Genomic DNA, 6,000 nt, shown 5'->3' with positions numbered 1-6,000 from the left:
ACATTATAGAGCTTCATGACCAGTTACTAAAAAATATGAGACTTCTGCTGTATAAGAATACTTACTACTAGTAAGAATTCCATCCTATACAGCAAAAGTCTCTTTTTTTTTTTTCTTTTTTTTTTCTTAAAGGAACTGGCTATGCAGCTCTATAGTGTAGTGGTTAAGATTCTTGTAATTTAGAAGGTTGTGAGTTCGAATCTCACCAGAAACTTTTCTGAAATAGAGGCTAAATTAGATTTAAATACACTGGGTGTCCCCAAGCACTGACTCCATATATGGAAATAGCTATATATGGAGTCAGAGCAGGGACTCCTAAGCCGAACTAGAGTCCCGACACCCTCCCCTCTTCATAACATGGGGTGCCTGTTTTAATGCTCGGTTCTCCCATTGACTTTTATTGTGCTCGGGTGCTCTGTAGAGTACCCGAGCATCGAGAAGTGTTCTACTCGAGCACCAGAGCACACCAGCACTTTGGTGCTCGACCAACACTACAAACATGTTTTCATTGAGGAGAGGACTGCTGTTGCCCTTTCTGAGTGGTTGCCTGAGCAAGTAACTAGGGAGGCCTCTCTGATTTCAGCACAATGTGGCACAAGCTACAGTAACTCTGGAAGTTAGGGACTTGAACAGTGTTATGATGGTGTAATATTTATACACATAGAGGTGGTAACCCTGGTCCAGCAATGGGTGCACTAAGTCCCACACTATTTTCCAAGTAACTCCTAGGACAGAAGGGCTTTGGGGGGGTTCTGTCTGGGTTTCCTTCAGTTCATAAACCCAGAACCTATGGATGTACCCAAAGGTACTCTTGCACAGCTTATAAATTTTAATGCCATGCCTTACCCTCTTGCTGGGCAGGTATTGGTAGAATTTTACCCCCTCCCCCACCACCATTTAAAATGTATAAGAGTATCATGCACACATTTTTGGGTGGACATTGTGTATTATTATTGTAATGCAAAAATTTCAGAATTGATTCGAAACGTGCCTGGCTCATGGTCATATGGTAAACTGAAGTGTGGAACAAAACATCTGTCCTTTAATAAAGGCCTCATGCGCAAAAACGGGGTCGGTAGGTCTGTGACACGTGTCCGTTTTTTCTTCCGTGGGTCTTCTTTGATTTTTGGAGGATCCACAGACATGAAGGAAAAAGTCGTTTTGGTGTACGCCTGGCCGTCAATGTAAGTCAATGGGGACAGATCCGTTTGACGTTGACACAATATGGTGCAATTGCAAACGGATCCGTCCCCCATTGACTTTCAATGTAAAGTCAGGAGTCCCTATTATACCATCGGATCTGAGTTTTCTCCAATCCGATGGTATATTTTAACTTGAAGCGTCCCCATCAAAATGGGAACGCCTCTATGTTAGAATATACCATCGGATTTGAGTTAGATCGTGAAAACTCATATCCGACAGTATATTCTAACACAGAGGCGTTCCCATAGTGATGGGGACGCTTCAAGTTAGAATATACTAAGAACTGTGTACATGACTGCCCCCTGCGGCCTGGCAGCACCCGATCTCTTACAGGGGGCTGTGATCCGCACAATTAACCCCTCAGGTGCCGTACCTGAGGGGTTAATTGTGCATATCATAGCCCCCTGTAAGAGATCAGGTGCTGCCAGGCAGGAGGGGGCACACCCTCCTCCCTCCCCAGTTTTAAATTCATTGGTGGCCAGTGGGCCCCCCTCCCTCCCCTGTATTACTGTACATTCATTGGTGGCCAGTGCGGCCCCCCTCCCTCCCCTGTATTACTGTACATTCATTGGTGGCCAGTGGGCCCCCCTCCCTCCCCTGTATTACTGTACATTCATTGTTGGCCAGTGCGGCCCCCCTCCCTCCCCTGTATTACTGTACATTCATTGGTGGCCAGTGGGCCCCCCTCCCTCCCCTGTATTACTGTACATTCATTGGTGGCCAGTGCGGCCCCCCCCCCTCCCTCCCTCCCCTGTATTACTGTACATTCATTGGTGGCCAGTGGGCCCCCCCTCCCTCCCCTGTATTACTGTACATTCATTGGTGGCCAGTGGGCCTCCCCTCCCTCCCCCTCCTAATTAAAATCCCCCCCCATCATTGGTGGCAGCGGAGAGTTCCGATCGGAGTCCCAGTTTAATCGCTGGGACTCCGATCGGTAACCATGGCAACCAGGACGCTACTGCAGTCCTGGTTGCCATGGTTATTTAGCAATTTTAGAAGCATTATACTTACCTTCGCTGTCTGTGACCGGCCGGGCGCTCCTCCTACTGGTAAGTGAAAGGTCTGTGCGGCGCATTGCTTACAGCACAGACCTGTCACTTACCAGCAGGAGGAGCGCCCGGCCGGTCACAGACATCGCCGGTAAGTATAATGCTTCTAAAAATTGCTAAGTAACCATGGCAACCAGGACTGCAGTAGCTTCCTGGTTGCCATGGTTACCGATCGGAGCCCCATTAAACTGGGACTCCGATCGGAACTCTCCGCTGCCACCAATGATGGGGGGGGGATTTTAATTAGGAGGGGGGCCGCACAGGCCACCAATGAATGTACAGTAATATAGAGGAGGGAGGGGGGCCCACTGGCCACCAATAAATGTACAGTAATACAGGGGAGGGAGGGGGGCCGCACTGGCCACCAATGAATTTAAAACTGGGGAGGGAGGGGGTCTGCCCCCTCCTGCCTGGCAGCACCTGATCTCTTACAGGGGGCTATGATACGCACAATTAACCCCTCAATTGCGGCACCTGAGGGGTTAATTGTGCGGATCACAGCCCCCTGTAAGAGATCGGGTGCTGCCAGGCAGCAGGGGGCAGTCATGTACACAGTTCTTAATATATTCTAACTTGAAGAGTCCCCATCACTATGGGAACGCCTCTGTGTTAGAATATACTGTCGGATCTGAGTTTTCACGAAGTGAAAACTCAGCTCTGAAAAAGCTTTTATGCAGACAGATCTGCGATCCGTCTGTGTGAAAGTAGCCTACGGCCACAGATCACGGACGCGGATGCCAATCTTGTGTGCATCCGTGTTTTTTCACGGACCCATTGACTTGAATGGGTCCGTGAACCGTTGTCCGTCAAAAAAATAGGACAGGTCATATTTTTTTGACGGACAGGAAACACGGATCACGGCCGCGGATGAACAACGGTGCATTTTCCGAGTTTTCAACGGACCCATTGAAAGTCAATGGGTCCACAGAAAATCACGGGAAACGGAACAACGGCCACGGATGCACACAATGGTCGTGTGCATGAGGCCAAAGTCTCATTTCTGGCTTTTTTACAAGACCCATATGCAACACAAGCCCCTAAAATGTCATCATCTGTGCTTCATCAACTGGGGGCCACCTCAGGAGTTGAGCAAATGACGATGTGGGATTTTGGGCAATGAATTGATTGACATATAAATTTGTTTTAACCACTATTAAATTTGCTAAATCCTCATAGAAAAAGCTGCAGACTTCAAAATCCGCAGACTTCAATTTCCACTCGTACAAAATACACAGTGTGTACATAAAATTTGGCAAATCTCATTCACTTTGCTGGTACTGTATTACGCTACGTTTTTTTTTTCTGGAAGAATATCTGAGCAAAAAAAACACACACAAAATCTATGGATTTTGAAACATTTTCTGTTGTGAAGCCCAGCTTCAACCTGGATTCTAGAGCTACCCTCATACTCAGAAATTTGATGAAGATAATCCTCAAGAGGTGGGGTCCATATGGGATCAATCTGGGAGAGGGGGTGTCTCAGCTGTTGTCCTGGGGCACCTTCTTGAGGGTTCCTCATTACTGGATTATGACGATGATGAGGAAGAGATCAAAAGGAATTCAGGATTCTCTTCTCCCTCTCTGGCCGTATCAATGGCAATGAGGGTTTATGCCTCCTCAGCTGAAAATACTCTGGGACTTTTTATTTTTATAGCCTACGGTGCTTAAACTCGCATATTGAATGGAACAGGAAGCACAGCTCCATTAGGAGTGTAGTGGCCGCTCTGGGTTGCTGCAGCTCACTGTCACGGGGGGAAGCGGGGGAAAAACCCCCACCGTACAATGGCAGTGGCTGCAACGCCAGATAGCAGGGCACAGGGAGCTGGTCACCACCTAAAGTAACCTTGAGCTCTCCCTGGACTCCTAGCGCATGAGCTGCCTCAGATGGTAAGGGGGCTCATGCTCACGAACCTAGGACCCTACTATCCCTGTAATGCCCTAGGCCTAATGACAGGGCAGAGACCACCCATTCATCCTACAACATGGATGAAAAGGTGTCTCCAGAGACCCAGTGGCAGACAGGAAGCAAGACCATGGGATAAACAGTACGGCAGGTAAGTTACACAGCAACATAACTATGCAATCCACACTTACCTGCCGTAGCCCAGATGGAATGCGGCTCCAGGCTGGGAAACCCAAAGTCTTGTCTTCGCTTAAACCCCTCCGGGAAAGCACGCCCCTTGCGGGGCCCAGACACCACCAGAAAACCTCCATACACCAACCACACCAATACAACATACACCAGGTGGGGGAGGAAAACAGAGACACACCGGAGGGGACACACAGCCAGGGCAAGGAATCAATATAATAAATAAGGGTGACTCACAAAGACATACCACCAGGGAGACAACAAAATAATACTGACCACAGGCTCCAACACACCATCATATAAAGAGGCCTGAGGTCTCACCCACCACATCTAGCAGACACACCTAAATTAACCCTGTGACCACCAAAACAGGGAATGCACCAAATAAAGGAAAGTGTACGTGCAAGCAGAAAACTACAAGTTGCCCCCGGCAACCAGTCTGCACGCAACAGCGTCACGGTCAACCATAAATTGGCCGTGACACTCACTCCCAATGAAGTGTATGAGAGCTGAGTTGCAGTAACCCGGCACGGCCACGACACTTTGAATGGAGCTGTGCTTCCTGTTCCATTTATAGGGCTAGTTCCAGCATCAGAGGCTCCAAAGAACAGCTGATTGGTGGTGGTGCAGCCTGTCGAACCCTTACTGATTGAGTATTAATGGCTTTACTGAACATACGATTGTCGGGAATGAAGCATCCCTTTCTGACAATCGCCTGCTAGTCAGTGGAGGAGAAAGCTGCTTTAAAGCCTGCAGCAATCTCCTCCACAGTATGGGGAGAAGCGATCACTAATGCCACCACTCATCCCCATACAGAATCATTGTTTGCTGGAAGGAGAGGTGGCCGGCAAACAATAATTTAGGTGCCCGCATGAACAATTCTAATATCCAATGAACGAGCGTACAAATTACACCAGTTAAAGACATGTGTCCAGGTCTTTCCCTCCATGTTTAGGTTTTATGTATTTATTTTTCTGTATATCATTGTCAAGTTATGTATGAAGTAGTGAAACAAGGTGTGAGCCTGTGCCACATGAAAGCTTCGACTTCACAAGGTACTCTACTTTTAAAGGGGTTATCCAAACCCTATGATGCCCCCTCTAATGTCCGGGCCCCTCACACAGGTTGTACTTACATTGCTCCCCGGCACCCGCGTCGTTTCTGATGCTTGCACGGCTGCTGCTGCATCTCCCCGTTGCGCGGATCAAAACATCCGGCGACAGGTGGGGGTGGGGTACAGCCAATAGCAGGCCGAGAAGGAGATGAGCCTCTCTAGCGTCACCTGCGATGCTAGGAAGGCTCATCCCCCGTCACGGCCTTCTACTGGCTGCCCCGCCCCCTTCACCAGATGTTTTGATCTGCGTGACGGGGGAGAGGCAGCGGTGACTGTGCGGGTTTCAGAAGCGACGCGGGTGCCAGGGAGCAAGGCAAGTACAACCTGTGTGAGAAGCCCAGGCATTAGAGGGGCATTATAAGGGTTGGGTAACCCCTTTAAGCAATGTTGAGCACTGTTGTGTCACCTATGCTTTCATTACAATATCTACAGCATCCTTTCACTGTTTTACACAATGGAGGATATGCTACCTGAAGATACTGTCCAAAAATCATTCTATACATTATTTACTAAGTGTACACCAAGACTCGTCAGCGCATACGTAT

The 6,000-nt window shown here is 48.5% G+C and overlaps 1 long non-coding RNA gene across 1 annotated transcript in view; it reads left to right on the top strand.

Annotated features, from left to right (window-relative positions):
• The first annotated feature begins 233 nt into the window (after positions 1-233).
• Positions 234-6,000, top strand: part of LOC120993233 — a 29,700-nt gene continuing 23,933 nt past the window's right edge. The window contains exon 1 of the long non-coding RNA XR_005777176.1: positions 234-422. This is a non-coding gene — a long non-coding RNA (uncharacterized LOC120993233). The remainder of the gene's footprint in view (positions 423-6,000) is intronic.

Source organism: Bufo bufo, chromosome 3 (genome assembly GCF_905171765.1).
Source record: "Bufo bufo chromosome 3, aBufBuf1.1, whole genome shotgun sequence".
Lineage (NCBI taxonomy): Eukaryota > Metazoa > Chordata > Amphibia > Anura > Bufonidae > Bufo > Bufo bufo.
This window is presented reverse-complemented; position numbering and strand designations above follow the sequence as displayed.